The 18,399-nt window shown below is 34.3% G+C and overlaps 1 long non-coding RNA gene across 1 annotated transcript in view; it reads right to left on the bottom strand.

Moving 5' to 3' along the window:
* The window catches only part of LOC125611353, a 19,517-nt gene extending 1,758 nt beyond the window's left edge, over positions 1-17,759 (bottom strand). The window contains exons 1-2 of the long non-coding RNA XR_007341512.1: positions 17,746-17,759; positions 7,017-7,023 (exon numbers count right to left, since the gene is read on the bottom strand). This is a non-coding gene — a long non-coding RNA (uncharacterized LOC125611353). The remainder of the gene's footprint in view (positions 1-7,016; positions 7,024-17,745) is intronic.
* Between the last annotated feature and the right edge of the window lie 640 nt (positions 17,760-18,399).

Genomic DNA, 18,399 nt, shown 5'->3' with positions numbered 1-18,399 from the left:
ATATATATACATATATATATATATATATATATAAGCTTTTTACTAGGAGCAACTTTTCCCCCACAGTCTCAGGAGAATAAAAACAATTCATATTCAAAGATTACATGAAAAAATATGTTTTGTAAATTTATATTGATCAAATGTAATATTAGACCAATCAGGTTATAATAGGTTTGAGGTTTTTTTTATTAGTATTGACAAATCTTCAGAGATACCATGTCTGATGAAATGGCTTGGTGGAGAGGAGCTAATGGAGTTCTATATGTGTTCATATGGTCAGGTGAAGAAGAGGAAGGGCCATCACTGGGAACATTTGTGATATGGAGACTGCAGTGATGTAATTCTCTATACTGCAATATTTTCCTCAACAGTTTGAAACAATGCACATGAAGTGGGTACTGGACAAATCAGGCAAGAGCAAGGTCTTGTTCTGAGAGGTTGTTTTTTGTTGGGGGGGGTGGGCAGTGTTCACTTGGCTTTGTTTCCTTTATTTTTATTATGGAATTTATCAACCATATCCACACTGAGGGGGGCGTGGAAATGGCTGCAGCTCACAGCTTCAGTTTTAGAGTTTGGATATTAGTGCTTTGACAATTGGGTTCATGTACAATTGTGTGTGTGTTTGTGTGTGTGTGTGTGTGTGTGTTTCCACTGCCTAGCTTGGTTAGAAATTGCAGATACCCTAAAGAAATTTAGCATGGTCAGACTATAAATTAACTCATATCTCATATTTACAAACACCTACGATGAATTATCTCACACTCATTCACAGTTTAAAGGATTATCAGTGGAAAAGCCAGAAAAATTTTACCAATTATACAGTTCCAATCAGTTCCAATTTTGTGTAGATATCTTCAGTTATCTCACATTTTTAAATTTTGCTGATAGTAAAGGCCAAACACCTGAAACAATTCTGTGTACAAAAATGATTCTAATCATTAAATATGTGTTCACACATTGAAATATCTACATCAGAATTTCACATGATTTTTGAAGCATTTGAAATGTTGCACTTTTAAATCCATTGTTTTAAAATATATATTTTTATAAGTTATTTTTAAAAATAATGTGTACTTCCAACAGTCAATGTTTAGAAACTGTTTTCTTCCTCCCAACACCAAATCAATGAAGAAATTATTCAATAGGACAATTTGCATGACTGATCCTGAATAATCAATATTGTCCTATCCACACCACAGCTGAACTTTTATTAGGCTTATTTATTGATTTAAATATTTAGTTAAAGGGTGCTTTTAGTTCATAGCCTACCTATAAAGATCAGAAAATCAGCTTGAAGGCAAAGTGCAATATTGTGTAGGAGACTAACCCAATGAGAACACTAGAGTCTTTGGCTGTAAAACCAGACACAGCGACTAGCACAATTCACACCCCTGATACTGGCTCTGCATTCTGACTCTATAAGAGATGTTGCCACCAGATCTAGAAACCAGAAAAACTGCTGTGCTGTAAGTTCTACGTGATCCAGCCTCCTGTATGACATTAAATGCAGATTTACCATTTGGAGCAGGTTCATCTGAGTGGTGGACACATATATCCAATGCTCAGGCTGTAGCTTCTGACAAAACTGTAAAAGACAGCTTCTGCCATGAGAGGGAGACTTTCCTGTGATGAAGGGATTCCTTTAATGTAGGAAAGAGGTTTTAGGTGTTGAAGTCCAAGTGAAATGAAAAAAAAAAATCACATACTTTAGCAATGACTTTCCAGAAGCAAAGACCATATTATATTCTTTCTATATACTGACAATTACCTGTATGTGTTCAAAGTTTTCTGGTGCAATACAAAAGGCTTAATTAACATCCATGGGTTGACACCATTTAATTATGAAGTGGCACCACATAATTTATGGCTACATGACTTAAAAACTATAAGGATCAAAATATTACTGGTGTGGCAGATAATTTGTTCATTACAATGTAAAAACTTCAGTGTGCTCAGCCAACAGCAAAAATTAAACAGAAATTTTAAGTACAGATTTCCATAAACCTTTAGGTTAATATCTAAAGATCAGTAAAGAATATGAGAGAGTTTCCAAGACATTCTTACAAGGCCTCCTGTCCATTGTCAAACATTGGTGAAGGGTGGAGGTACTCTTTGAAAGATTACTTTTAAAAATGGACTTGAAGTCAGTCCACATTTGGATTCTGGTCATTTCATCTGAATGAATAACTTACCTGAGGAATGTCTTCTATTATGAAAAATGGAGGCAATAATACATAATTTACATAACAACACATAATTTCTATGTATTTAGAAAGAGATGATTATTATAATAATGGAGAAAGAAGTGTATTGAAAATTTGCAAAGGAAAAATATCTAAACACAGGGTAGGGGTAGGGGTGGGGGAGTTGTAAACTTTTTCTTGAAATCCCTTGCCTCTCAACAGCTCAGATAGATTCCATAAAATTTATCAAGTTTCATTTTCATCTTATCTCTTCTTATTGAATCTGCATTGTTAGCTAGGTATGGTGGTGCATAGCTGTAATTCCAATAGCTCAAGAGGCTGAGGCAGGAGGATTGTTAGTTCAAAGACAGCCTAAGCAGTTTAGGGAAGCCCTAAGCATTTCAGTGGAAGCCTATCTATAAATAAAATATTTTAGAAAGGGCTGGGGATGTGGCTCAGTGGTTGGGTGCATCTGGATTTAATCCCGGGTACCAAAAACAAAAAATTCTACATTGTTTATAATACAGAAACAGGATATTGTGGGCATGGACTACATTTATAACACCCTTTCTCTTCTTAGCACAATGTTTCTTCCATTGTGAGCTGCAAGGAGAAAAAAGCTATATGACTAATTTAAATAATCATGAAAATTGATCTTTCTCTGTTAAGTGACTATGTGCTGCAGTCCATAATTTTTTGGCTGTTGATGACAACATTTTAATACTTAGTCCACCAGGAATCTACATGTAATTTGACAAGCTGTGACCTGCATACCTTGCATCCAGGCAGGGGTCAAGGGAGAGGGGATCCATCCTATGCTCTGCTCATTACAATGCATGATCTGGTACTGGGTTGTAATCACACAAAGGAGGTGCTTTTTTCTTACAAAATGGGTACTTTTTTATAGTCTCAACAGGGCCTCCCCACTGCATATATTTTCCTAATTGAGAATAGTAGCTGTAACTGCTTCCCTGCTAGGCTCACCCTGGAAGCACACATCAGAACTCTTGACTCTTGAGATCCTCTCACCTAGTCAGTGTTTTTCTCGTGTCCGAACAGTAAGAAAGCTCAACCCATTAACTTGTCCCTATGCCCACTTACTTCTTTTTTGTAGAAACTTAAAATTTCTACATTTATTAAAGTCTTTTCTCTCTTTCTCCAGTTTATTGGATCAAGGGGGAACAGGTAGAAATAATATTTGTTTTAAGAAGGTAAAATTAAAAAAAAAAAAATCCCACCACAAGTATCACAATCCTTCTCATGTCCAAAGTCACCATAGATTTCTTCCCATTACTTGCCAGTCTTGTGCTGGTACAAATTGACAGAGAACAGTGGAACAGGTAATTATGGATTTTCCTACCACTGATTCTTCTGTTTTTTGAAAAGTTTAGGAGGAGTACATACTGAATGATTAATACTTTCCTTCATACTTAGCTTTGAGCCATGGGTTTCATTGTAATGAGAAAGATTTGATTCTGCAACAACAGAAAAAAAAATCCTTATTGATTACATAGTTATATATCAACTTCTCAATTAATTTCAATGGAAACTGAATTTGAATATCTTTAGTCTGTAGAATCCATATAGTATAGTACTGTCTACATGCAAATTTTGAATTACCTAATTTGTGACTAAATGTTACTCTGGAAAATACCTAGGGTAACTACCTATTCCCAAATCCATGAAATGACTAATCCTTAGAAAGTTCAAGACAAGGATCCTGTACTTAGATATTAAAACTGTGCTTTTCCATTCAATTTTGAGCCTAGCTTAAAATCACATGTTTTATATATATACACATGTATATAATCTGTTTTATTCTCTGTGGTTTCTGAACACTTTTTTTTAACCTCTTTGCATTTCAGTTCCCCATCCTTAAAAAAAGTATTCATGAAAGCAATAAAATAGTGAACATCTATTGAATTCTAATAATAAAAATAGAATTACATAATAACTCATTAAAGGCATATGGTTTTTAGAAGATATGAGATATGACCTGTGATTTGTGTAACTATCTTAGTTCACAAAATTATTGAATGCAAAGAGTCTTATGTTGGCAATGAGCAGCATCCTCAGTCTCTGCTATAGTTTTATTCACAGCCCAAACAGAAGCATCTAGGGTGCTTGGATTTCTTGAATTGTTCCATTCAAGCCATTGCATACCTGCATGTGTAACCTTTTCCCACTGACTGAGCTAACAGAGTTGAAAATGAGCTGAAAAATGAGAGAGTTCAGCAAGGAAGAATAAGAGAGGTGGGAAGAGAGAGACGTCTATAACCAGTGGCACTATTTTATAATAGAACATAATAACCATTTATAGTGCAGGTATCCTTAGGAACTTCACACTAAAATCAATATGCCAGCTGTGAAATACAGCTCTGCTGCAGGCATGTTTTTTAAAGGGAAAAAAAAAAGATCTTTAGAGATTTAACAAAAAAATAGAAAGAATATGAGAGAATTTATCCCCAGGGATTGAATGGTTCCTAGTAACAGAACACAGTGAGAAACTCACTAGCTGCTCCTAACGCCCAGATTTAAGCATACAAGGAAACATGGCCGAGGCATGGTAGGTAGGGTGTGCAGTCTGCTCCAGGACAGGCAGAACTCATCAGTGAGAGTTCTGGAGCTCAGGGTCAGCTTTGACCGAGTTCTGTCCACCCCATCCTATCCTCAACACACACTACCTTCAAGGGGTTAATAAATGACCTCAAAATTTGAAAAGTTTAATATATCTAAAATTACTAGGCACTTGTGTTGGCTTCCTATAAATGAAGAAAATAGTTTGTGTTGCTTTATGTTCTTTATAAGGATGGCTGTGTAGTTGTATTTGCTCAGTTTAGGTTCCATTAGGGATGGTACTGTCTTTTAGATCTACTTGGATGTAATAGAGAATTGGAGAAGCAATACACATTGCTGACAGAAGGATAACTAATGGCCTTTTTCAGAATTTCTGACTCAGGGCATTGATGAATGTAAGATTGGAAAACATGGAAAAGGTAGCAGAATCCTTGAAGACTGGGGGAAAAAAAAACAACAGGCTGTCAGTATATTAAAGTAGAGGAAGTATTCTAGATGCTCTCATGAATAGACAAAATAATGATGATGGGCTGGGGTTGTGGCTCAGAGGTAGAACGCTCACTTGGCACATGTGAGGCCCTGGGTTCGTTCCTCAGCATCACATAAAAATAAATAAAATAAAGGTATTGTGTCCAACTACTACTAAAAAATAATTAAAAACAATAATAATAACTAACAATTTTAGATTCACTGTTTCTGGCACTTCTGTAAGCAGGTTAAGCAGTTATCTTTTATTAAAATTTAATTTATTTCTGAGAGGTAAATGTCAGTAGTATTCTTCCATTTCCACAGATTAAGAAGTTGAGATAATATGCTTTCTAAAGTGAAAAAGTAAGATGTGTAGTGAGAATGTGGACACACTGAGAGAAATGAAAAAGTGGAATGGAAATTGAGGAAAATATTTAAAAATTCCTCTTAACTATGAACTTGAATGAAAAATAAAGGGTTGTTTCACAGGGGACTATAAACAAAAAGATCCATTATTGTCTTGCAACTATCTCCTAAGGAAAAACACAGAAGTCGGGTGAAACAATATATTTATGACTACAAATGTTTTTTTCAGACTATGCCTGAAAATGAATTTAGAAACATGAATAATATAGTCTCCGAAAGAACAATATTTGTTAACATTTTTGTGAATGAATTTCTTATCTAGAAAGAGTTTACACACACATATATTTATGTATATATAATGTTTATAATATAAAATATAAATATATATATATAATATCTATAATATAAAATCTATCTAGATGAGTAATTCACATGTGTATTTAACACTTTTTTTTTCTGAAACATAAACAGGCCCCAAGATAACCCTTCATTCTTGCTGTAGATGACAAAAGACTTTATGGCAAGGAATTCAGATGTTTCAGTAAAAATGGAAAAAAGCTCACCTTTGCCTGAGGCACAAGATGCAGCTGGCCTTTTTTTGATTTTTAATTCTGCCTCTGGCCAGGTGCCTTCCCTATGGCTTCTGCTTTTAGCTCCTCAAGTTTCTTCTTCTCATTCTGTTTCCACTTGACAGCCCATCTTCCTCATTCATCTCCTTGGCCTGCTTATTGACCTATATTGGGGCTTTTTTTTTTTTAACCACCTTCATACCTAAACATGGGGCATGCACCCCTCCACGAGTTCTACCCCTTTGTTTTATCAATATGCAGTTTCTATCTCTCAAACTTTATAGTACTTTTTCTTGAAAGGACAAGTATTAAAATCAACTAGAGCTGGGTTTCTAATTCTTGACTTGTGTGTATTATCCAGTTGTTGGTTAATGTTTTTGTCCATCCTAATAAATAGCAAAATTAAGGCAAAAATAAGAACAAAATTACAAAACTAGAAAAAAAGCACAATATTTGAGGGTTTTGTTTGATATATTCACTTTCTAGTTTGCAAGAGAACTTACCACTCACTAGTTTTACACATGGAAGTCTCCTCTATTTATTTTACAAACATAGTGCTTGAGAACTCTCATAGATTAAAGATATTTTATTATAACTTAAATGTAAGATGCCCTGCCCTGATTCACTCAAGGAGGAGCAGGGCAGAGTGACAGAACTGTGTCATTTTGTATTGTGCACATATCACAGCTTGGTTTTGGCTAGCCAAGGAGGCTTTTTCTTCTGTGGAGGAAGAATCCCAGCTCAGGTGAATTTATAAGCACACTGGAGAATGCCTTGCAACCTGACACCTTATTCTCATACCTAGAGCTTATGGAAATTGATTAACATTTGCCCAGTGAAGTGGGAGCTTGACTGGCTTTCTGAGAAACAAGATCCAGTCCATACTTGGTGGTGTCAAATATCCTAATATCTCCTGTCCCCCAGAAACACTGCTAACAAAGGGATCATTAGAAAACAAGCAAAGTTTTACTAAAAATTTTTCAAGATTTATTCCTGAAGTCACCTTAGGACTTCAGTTTTGCTTCTTGATTTCAGAGAGAAATAGAGAGGAAGGGAGGGAAAGAGAGAAAATTGAGAGAAAAAGAGAAATATTTAACACATACAAAATTAGTGTACTCGAATCTTGATTATGAGACTAACTAGCTATAAGACTTTTCTAAGGAATAGGAAGAATGATAGATAGAGAATGAAAGAGATGCTTGTGGTGACTTGCTTTAGGAGTAGAGCCAGATTTTCTGAAGAAGTTTGCCCAGTGATATCAGTTTGGCTTGACAATGAGTGTGTCCTAGCCTAGTTGTAGAAGTTGAGGCTTGAGTTGTGTGAATTACGTATGTTTTATTTGGAGCCATATATTTGTAGAGAGCATAAACTCAGGTTATAAATGCTAATACTACGGAAATTATAAACATCTTTCTAAAGATGCGTTAATGGCCATAGATAATCTTACATGCTAAATACATGATCCCGATACAGAAGAAATTTGGACCATGAGGTCTGGGATAGAGATCTCTTGTAATCTTGAGCACCCAGATGGCTTTGAACCCATAAACTTGCAGAAGACAAGCAGGCATCCATTACTTAGAAGCCATGAGAATGTGATAATGCATAGATGAGTTTGTTTGATACACATAATTAAATAAAATTTAATATGATATAATAATAATAATAACAAAGTAGACAATGAACTACATAAACTCAATCATTGCCCTTTCAGCTATTTTTGGAAGACTAGCATCTAATCAAAACTTAAGTGTTCATCTAAAGAAAATAAAAGCAAAAATAAAACTCATCCCCCCAAACGGATCTTATTAAATCTGACTCCTACACTTCTTTCCTCCATGTATAAATCATGGAAAACAAAAGTCTCAGAGCAATTCCACCTGCCTTGTTAGTAAGGTATGACACTCATGTTGGGCCAGCTGCACGAAATTTCTGGGATCAAATCCTATTATCCAATATATGCTGAGTATATTCCTCATTTTTGGTCTTAAGCAGCCATCTATTTTCAGCATATGTCTTTTATTTGATTTTCAGTGGTAAGAATATATTTTCTGGACCATTTATTTTTCTACTGAGAGCTCATAAACTAGTTGGCCAGCAGATTGTACTCAGGGTATAGGAGCATCATGACTGGGTTAGACTCATGGTCCATAAAGATTGTTATTTACTGCCAAAATCTGTTTCAACAAACACTGAGATGAGGAACTGTGGCTTCCTTTTCCAGAATTATACCATAAGTCAATTCTTGAGGCAAGGGATGATTCTTACAACAACATGTACTAATAAAAGCAACAAGGCAATTAAGGTTCTATTTGCAGAACACATGAAGTTCCTATCTCATTCTATGTAAGGAAGTTTTCTATGTAAAACTGATAATGGAGGAAAGTGCTTCCTTTCCAAAGAGATTTCAATTTATTTATTTATTTAATTTATATATGGCAGCAGGATGCATTACAATTTTTATGACACACATAGAGCACAATTTTTCATATCTCTGGTTGTATACAAAGTATATTCACACCAATTCGTGTCTTCATACATGTACTTTGGATAATGATGTCCATCACATTCCACTATCAATTCTAACCACATGCCCCCTCCCTTCCCCTCCCACCCCTCTGCCCTATCTAGAATTAATCTATTCCTCCCATGCTCCCCCTTCCTATCCCACTATGAATCAGACTACTTGTATCAGAGAAAACATTTGGCATTTGGTTTATGGGGATTGGCTAACTTCACAATTTCTATAGAAGTCACCAGTCCACTTTGCTTTGTGCTGTAGTTCAATCTCTGGCTCGTTTCTGCCTTTTTAAGGGGTTCACAAACTGTCTTAGTACATAGCTCTTCTTTAGAATTTGTATGTTTTTTGGTGGGGAGGAATCCTTTCTTCAAATCTTTCCAGGCTTTTGGCCTTTCTCTTTGTTTTCAGTTCCACTCTACTCTCCTATTGATTCTGTGGCTTCTAAGTAGGAGTCTTGTGACTCTTGTCTATATCATTGCTCTGCGTGGTTTTTAGGGAGCCCTCTTTGCCATTCCAGCGAATACATCTGTGCTCACATGAAGGTAGCCTTTCTAATACTAGCAGCCACTTACTTGAATGAGGCTTCTTTTTCTGTATAATAACAGAGTTCCTCATTAAAGTGCAGATAATAAGATAGGGTTTGTGCTTAGAGTGATCCTGACTCTGAAACCAGAAGTGAATAATAGGTAAATTTATGAAATCAATATTCTTACTTATGATGTGATAGCACATTATGCACAATTTTGTAAGGCTTGATCTTGGAGATCATCTGGAGATGTTCCCTAACACTGTGAATCCTTAGTTTCTTCAACTATGAAGTAGAGATAAATAAAGGTCATTAAGATGTTTTCCAAACCAAGTGTCTGACACAAAGTAACATTTAAGTCAATTAGTAGCTGAAATATGGAAAGTACTTATTATAATTATAAACTTTAGAGTAGTAATGCCTGAAATTTGAGTTGATGTATTAAATAAAATACACTAATTTGAGAGATCTAGCCAAGTAATTTTGATTACAAAAAATTCTGGGAAAATATTTAAGTAGATAACCAAGGGCATTGATATGGAGAATGTGAAAGGCAAGCCTTCATAAAACTAGATCAGGTGAAGCTTTGCAACTGTGTGTAAATATTAGAAAAAAAGCAGGAGGCTGAGTAATTAGTGAGTTGTGAAGTATGGCAGCAATATTTTCCAATAATTTCTATCAATAGAGAACACCGATTTGTCCACTTCTTGAATTATGATGTCCTTCAGATTGTGGCAGAAGTAACCTCGTGCAATTTTCCAAGCATTAGCCTCCAGTAGAGCTCAAACTTCCATCTCCATTTTGGACCCCTCACCTGAGGCTGCCCTTTAAGGAAGTCCGTCTGAGCCCCACTAGAAATATCAATCCTCATGGAGAACTCAGGGTGTCCCAGAGGACTAATAGGGAGGGCACTTTTATCCCAGGCTCCCTTCATATGAATGGACACATAAGTCCACAGAGTGAAAGCAGCAGAAATCTGCCCAGGCAACCTGTGAAACTATGAAACTTAATGTTGTTGTGAAGCACCACATTTTTGGGTGGTTTTATACAGCAATAGATAACTGAGTCATTAGTGATAAATAATTAAAAAAAAAAGACTCTTTTCTCAGGAAAAAATCTAAAGTTGAATATACAGCAACTTTGTTTATAACATATTTCAGGGAACTTGCCTCAGGTGTTTTACATCTTTGGTTAGAGGAATTTAGGCTATGGAAATTTCATAATTACAAAACTTAAAAAAATTATCAGAAGACTATCAATTTAATTAATTTATAAAAAAAATCTGTGTTTTTAGGATTCTTTGTAGAAATTAGATAGAAATCATTCCATGTGTTACAACATCACCCAAACTGTAATTCTTATTGGCTTCCATAGGTAAATACCATTGTGTCCCTTTAGGATCTGTTATAATCCCACTTAAGAACCACAAGGCACTAGGAGATCTTGATTTAGCAGTATTTTCATTTCTTTTGTGACTTCTTCTGAATTTAATTTGAAGTGATCCTGTATTAATTTTGTCATTGTTAGGTCTTTATAAATCTGAAAAAGACAGTTAAAGTGGCAGAGATAGAGACAGAAGAAGAGAATATGAGACAACCGAGACAGAGAAGACACAAAAGTTACTTAAGACTGATAGTGGAATGTTTATAACCTCCAGAAACATAATTAATAAAAGTAATCATTATCAAAAGAGAAATGAAATGAATACCGTCCATTTATTAAAACTGGAAGAGTTGCCTGTTCCCTTTCTTCTGCCCTGCCCCTCTTGCCCTTGTAATCCTTGATAGTACTGTAGGTATGGTGTGAAGCAGGGATCAAAATATGTAGAGGGAAAATGTATTCAGTATATTAATAATGAAACTAAATACAGAAAAATATTCAAAATGCTTTTTGTTTCATAGCAAGTGTCCTGGCTACTTTCTAATACTGACGAATTCTGTCAAGGTGCCCTTAGTTAACAATTTCCACATGGCTTAATTTTTTCCAAACTCATGAGGAGACTCAGTCAACATTCAGGATGTCAGACCATTATGTTTTAAATATAAATTGAGTAAAATTCACTTATATTGATTGGCAGTTGTATAAATTTTGGCAAGTGCATAAAGTCTTATTATCAGATCCTAAAATCAAGATACAAAAATTTTCCAGGTGTTGCTCTTTTGTAGTCAACTTTTCTACCACTCAGAGCCTGGCAAACATTGTCTGTTTTCTGTATCTATAGTTTTGCCTTTTACAGAAGAGACCATGAATTTTAATTACAGATATTTTATCACATAGAGATGATCAGTCTTTAATAAGATAAAACAATCTTTTTCACAAGTGTTAAGTTGCCTTTGGAGGGAAAAAAATCCCTTTATAGCTCTATCAAGCTGTGATTTTTAGGTTGAGGTTAAAAACCTTTTGTTGGGGATTGTTTTTTAAGATAAAAGAGTCATCTAACACTGGTACTGAAAAATCTTTGGGGGTTTAAAATAACTTTTAAAAGCTAAACAGCTTTAAACAATGAAATAAATACTTTTTTAAAATGGAATAAATAAATTTAAAATTAAATCATTGATCTGTACATACTTTAAAGTATAAGCCATCTATCAACTCAGTAGAAATTTTATATTTTTCTCAGTTTAAAAGCAAAAAGGAAAGACTAGAGGTATAGAATGATATGAGAAAACACAATAAAAGTACAAGTGGATATTACATTTATTTATTCACTCAATAAAGATTTTGTTAAACATGTATTGTGGTCCTGAGAATGCTCTAATAGCTGGGGAGAAAGCAATGAATTTGTACAAACAAGATATCTTCCCTTGTGTGGTTTATATTCTGGTGGAACAAGGTAGACAATGAATCAGTAGGCAAATAATTTATATATAAATATAAATTGCTTTATAAACTACTATATCAATCTGGAGTTCTCTAAAATATTTAAAAAAAATGAGGGCAGTTAGTCTAATTGGAGGATTTTTCTTGGGAGATACATGTTTGGGGACATGAGAGGGAAGAGGAGGAAACCAGAAGTAGCATGTTTCAAGAGATTCAGGCCCTCTGGGCAGCTCTGGGAGAATGTAGCATGAAGCAGACCTCAGTTCCTCTAACCTAAAACTGAGATAGCTAGTGTTTGTACACACTCTGTTTTCTTAAATTTACTCTTTGGCCTTCAGATTAAAGAATTTCTACTGATCTATTTCTTTGTTCATTAGTATTTTTCTGCTGTCTCAGATCTACTTTTGAACCCTTTTTGTATATTTTCATCTTAACTCCAGTATTGTACTTTTCAATTCTAGATTTCCATTTTATAAATTTCTACTTATTTGACATTTGTTAGTTATTATAAACATATTTTACCTGAACTTTTCAAATTTGATGTCATTCAAGACTTGATCCTTTTTATAACAAATGCTTTGATATTGTCATCTTGCTCAGTCCAATATCTGGATCACTGAAAGTCAGTTTATTTTACCTCTTCCCTTTAGCATTAATCATTTCTTTCACACTACTTATTCTATTTTACATATTAATTGTCATACAATAATTATTTTAGGAGATTTTGTGCTCAAAAATCTTAAACCCAGGGCTGGGATTGTGGCTCAATGGTAGAGCACTCGCCTAGAACATGTTAGGCCCTGGGTTCAATCCTCAGCACCACATAAAAATAAATAAATAAAATAAAGATATCAAAAAAATCAAGAAGAAATTTAAAAAAAATCTTAAGCCCTGGGTGTCTGTTGGAGAGTTCATATAAACATCAGTTGGTTTTCTAATCTGCTTTAGTTTTAATTATTTACTGGGTTCTCTCAATTTACCTGCACTGTTGTGGAATTTTCTAGTCAGACATCAGGTAGGCTTACAGCACTTATTTGTGGAGCTCTCACTTCTAGATTTGGTTCATTTAATTCGGGCTGATCTGTCCCTTACTCAAAACACAATTGTAACTATAGGTTAAAAGAACAATGAGTTTCCTCATCTTCCATTTCCTACAAGTTAGCAAATTTTACTGTCAACATCACCAGAATGTTTCTGTTTATCATCTCAATTCACCTCCTCCAGCAGCAAGAATGCTGATTCCCAAGACAGGTCCACCTTCCAGCTGCCTGAGTTGGGAGGGGTTTATTGAAGAAATATCAGAGAAGAATGCTACAGACTTCACTAATTTACCAAAATTGCTAATAATTTTTTGAATTAATTCTTTCCCCTTTGTTAGGTTTTTTTTTTTTGTGGGGGTGGGGCAGATGAAATGGTGTGGAGAGCAACTGCAGAAACATAGCATGGTTGTTTTTGACTGTTTTGTCAAATAAAATATTATCCTTATTGTTTTCCAGGAGAGGATTTTTCAATTTTTTTTTAGATAATTTGAGCTTAAAGTTCCTCCTTGGCTTTCATACATGCAAAACATTTATACTAGTACTTAAAAAAAGGAAAAGAAAATGATGAATAAGCTAAGAAATGTTTTATCATGTTTTCCACTAAAGCAAGTCTCATAAATGTTCCTCTTTCCCAAATTCGTGATCTGGTTTACAGATGATGTTTCCTAAAAAGGGGCCAGGATAAAGCATCAAAAACTCAAATGTTGGAAGGAAATCTTGCTATCTTTATGACAGTATACACTGTCTGAATGATTTATTTTCTCAAATTATACAGACAAGACACTTGTTGCAGTGATAACCTTTCTTTGTCCCAATTTGCTTATTGGTAGCATAGACAGAGTGAAAGCACACAAAACACCACAAAGAAGAATTTACAGAAAATGTTTATTCTTATGTTTGTTTGTTTTCTGGTAAAATCAGCCATAATTTCATATTCCAATGTATGTTATGCAACAATATTATTGTTATCATTTTTATAACAATTCTTTATGTGTTCCAATTTCAGGTATCTCTTTTTCTCTGAGTGGGAATGCATGTGAAGTCCCATTTCCCTCTATTTGATTCCTTGCTATGCTAAGTTACTCTGAAAGCTTAGTTCATAAATTGTTTTTGAAATTAAATAATATTTTCATTATACTAACTCCTTATTTAAAGTCATCTTGTCTCTTGAATCACAAAGTTAGTCATTGTGTCTTTGATTATTCATTTGCTTTCAAGCTGCAAATTTATTATTTTTCTATAAATTATTTCCAATGGCAGAGTTTATGCAAATCAAATAATTACTAGCATCTTTTGATAAAATGAAGGTAATTTAGAGCAATTACAAATCATCAAGACTCACAAAAGCAAGATATAATTGTGAATCAAAGCAATCTGTCAAAGGAATGTATCTTGAAGTATCCTGAGGCACCCTAACTAAAAAAGAACTTGCTCTTTTTCATGATATAACCTGAGATAAGAAAATGTGTGTGTGTGCACACATGTGTGAGTATGTGCACATGCACACATGTGTGTCTATACTAGTAAGATGAGAAAATAATCAAAACTGTCAAACTATTGTCAAACCTTTGCAAAATTAATAATGAGATGAGAAAAAATTACATGGAAAAAATTACACTGTAAGTTACTGGAGAAAATAAGTTTGTAAATGCTTAGGCCAAAATGATAAGGAAGAAATTTAGTTACATAAATCACAATGCCCCTAAAATGATCAAAAGCAACACAGTTAGAAAATAAAGTTTTTATAAGAAAAATAGAAACTAAAATGTGAACTTTGTAGGAAAAATGAATAAGACAAAATTGGGCCAATATCTTAAAATTAGGATATAAGAAGAAAAAAAAAACTATAAAAACTTCTAAACAGGACATTTCATCTGTTTTCCAGTATTTGATCAACCACATTAACTTTAGGAGCATCCAAAGTAGCATGTTTGTATAGCTTTTTTGAGTAACCAGATATATAGTCTTATATAATAAGAGTCAGGATCAAGTCTTATAAGTAAAACCTTTAAACAAACAAAAAAAGAAAATATTACATCTTATAACCCTTCCCATTGAATTTTGGAATTAGTATCTTCTGTATAACTTTAAAAAATTACACATGTATAAAGCATTAGGTATTTCATTCATTTAATTCAATTAGCACACTATCATTGTCATAGTTGACCAATGCTCAGTTCTGTAAGGCAAGATAGTCTAGTTCAGAGGCTGGCAAAATTTTGCAAAGGAGAAAACAATAATTTTTTTTATCTCTGCTTCAAAATAAGCAAATTTGAGCAACTGTTTTCACTCAAAAACTGATATTGGTTTTTAAAGTGTATATCATAATTTTAAAAATGTAAAAGCTATTCTTAGCTCATGTATGCTATAAAAGAGGTGACAGCCAAAGCTTTTTCTGAATTTTAATATATATTTATTTGGAATATATTGTGATAGAGGTCAGGAAATGTAGTGTTTTATTCAAAGCTTTACATCTATATTGTTGCCCTGAATAGGAACTGTTTCCAATCCATTTTTCTAGTCAGAGCAGAAAATGAGTCATTCCTCAGTCTGTGATTGTATACCATTTTTCAGAAACCATGTTGATCCATTTTAACAAAGATAGCACACCTGGCATGAAAGCTGCAATCGAAGATGCTATTTGAGAGAAAACATAGTAATCCACTTTTATCCCCCAAGATCCAGCTGATTTATGCAGAAACCATAATGATGTATTAGATAGGGATATAATTGGATGTATTATGGGGACTACCCTTGCTGCATCCTTTAAGTCTTTAAGAATTGTGCTGTTTTTGCACCCCCAATCCTGTACAATATTATTTTTGATTCATGTCAACTCATATCACACACACACACACACACACACACACACAAGGGTGGGCGTGCCAGAGATTTCTCCAGGCACCAACAGTAATCCCAATTCTGCATTCTGGGGCTGGGTAAATGCCAGCATTTGGTTTTGCAGCCCTTAGGGAACACTGTAGTCTTACCCTGTGCTAAGACTCCCGCTGTTCCCAGAACCTCACGCACATGCATTCAAATAGAGAGCCATGATGATGACATCCTGATTCTCTGAGTATCAATGTTAACCTAGAACTCATGTCTCATTGTCCTCAAAATGATTTCTCTTTCTTTGATGTACAGTATGCCAAGTTAGTAACCATAGACACCTTTGAAGAAGGGCTGAGGGAATCATTTTCATTTATAATGACTGTGGTGTTGCAGGATCCTTTTTCTAGGAAAGGAAGATTATTCCTCATTCAGTGGTTCAAAGATAAAAACAGTCCCAGGAAAGGAAACTGCAAAATGATATGTGACATTTGGAGTGATTCCCCTTAGCCTTCTGATACTATGTCACTGATTTCAGTAATATGACTTAGTTGTACCTTGTTGCCTGTTCATCTCTTGTTCCTTTGGACAGTTGTCTTCTGTCAGCCATTTTTATAACTCTCTGTGGGCCAGGCCCTTGGTCTGACTGGTTCTTCTCATTGAATGCCAAATGTTCCATGAAAAGGATCAGGCAGTTTAGCACTGAGTCCTGGTCTCTAGAGGTTCAAACTTCTATGGTTTTCATTGCCAGGAGGGGACCAACATATGTCATGGCCTCTCTGACCATCAGTCTAGGCTTACTGAGTAAAGGCAACAGGGAACATTTGAGTGATGTGAAGTCTCTTTCACCTGTTTTTTTTTTTCTTTCCAATATTAATTTTCTGAAGTCTTGACTAACACAGCAAACATATGCCAATGAATTAGCTCAGGCCCATACCACTAGCCATCTCTCCTCTATAAACAAGTACATTGCTTGATAAAAGAATTTTCTTCCACCAGCACTCCTTATGAGACATTTTGCATAGTTCTGAACTGCACCAACACTTTTCTTCTTTTACGTAGAATCACTCAAATAATAACATCTTAAACTGCTATGCACATATTTAGATATTTGCATACTACCTTAAATTGTAATTTAGCATTCCATTTGCAAAATTGACTATTTGGGCCTTTTACATTTAAACGTGTTGTAAGCTATTATTAATGCATTTACAGAACACTAGCTAGCAGTGGCACCTTGATAAATTATAATCGACATTAGCTAATTTTCTTTTGTAAGAGCTGTAACTTCTAGGAAGTTAGGGATATTGATCATTAGCACAATGATCCATGTCACAAGTATATTCATTTATCACATCCTCATTTTCATTAATGACATTAGTAAACAGTTTAATTCACTTCCTCAAGTCAACAGGTTGGTGTGACAGAGCTATGTCAATAAACCCATTGTTTTGGATGAAAGTTTTTAAAAAATGACATCTACCCTACTGGTCACACAAAAATGTATTAATTAGACAAAGTAGCATTCAAGTAGATCACAATGTATACTGTATATTTAGGGAAGAAATGTCCACCTTTAAATTGATGATTCCTTCTTTCTATTACCTACAAATAAAAGTACACCATATTTTTTCCAAATGTAAATTGGTTTGTAAAGCATATGTGTGACATCTTGAAATAACTCTTCCCAATCCGGAGTGTGAATAAGCCCAGATTGATATGACTCTTTTTCATAAAGAGTGATTTTTCATCATGGGTAGTCCAAGAATGTTAAATCACTTTAGTACATATATCCAGTTAGAGATTTGTTTTTGTAGACATCTTTATTTTTCACTCACTAGTAGACATCTTTATTTTTACCTGTCCTCCATCTACAATATTTATGAAAATTTAGTTTATGGTTCACTACCCCTTAAAATTGCTTAAATGCCATAACTGACCTGACAGAATTCAAGGTAGGCAAAGCATAAATAGAATAGAAAAATGTATAATCATAAAACAATATGCTGAATGTCTGAGCACAAAACTCTTTATAGTCTTTCTACTAAGTTAATATTAAGTGGATACTGACATGAGGCGATTTTTAATTACGTATTCTTAAATTTGGCTCACAAATAGTTGTTTATTAAATTAATGTTGACAGTAACAATAAGTATACAATAGAATATTACACTGAAGATGCATACTATATTGGACAAGTTATCTAGAAAAGTAGATAGGCTTCTAGGGATAGACAGCTTGAGTTCAACTATTTTACATTACTTTGAGCAAGTTACTATCCTCTCTTGACTTTATTATTTTCACATGCAAAGTGGGAATAGTGTTATACCTACCTCAAGGGTTTGTTATGGGAGTTACTTGAGCTAACATATATGAAACCCTTAAAAACATGCCTAGAGCATGATACCCATATTAACTGATGCAAGCATTGCTACTTTTTTTTTTTTCAAATTCTGCAAATCTCTGGAAAACTCCATGATTTAAAATTTCCTTATTTGTT

This window comes from Marmota marmota, unplaced genomic scaffold, assembly GCF_001458135.2.
Source record: "Marmota marmota marmota unplaced genomic scaffold, marMar, whole genome shotgun sequence".
In the NCBI taxonomy this organism is placed as follows: Eukaryota; Metazoa; Chordata; class Mammalia; order Rodentia; family Sciuridae; genus Marmota; species Marmota marmota.
The sequence above is the reverse complement of the archived record's forward strand: the minus strand, read 5'-3'. Positions and strand labels throughout refer to the sequence as shown.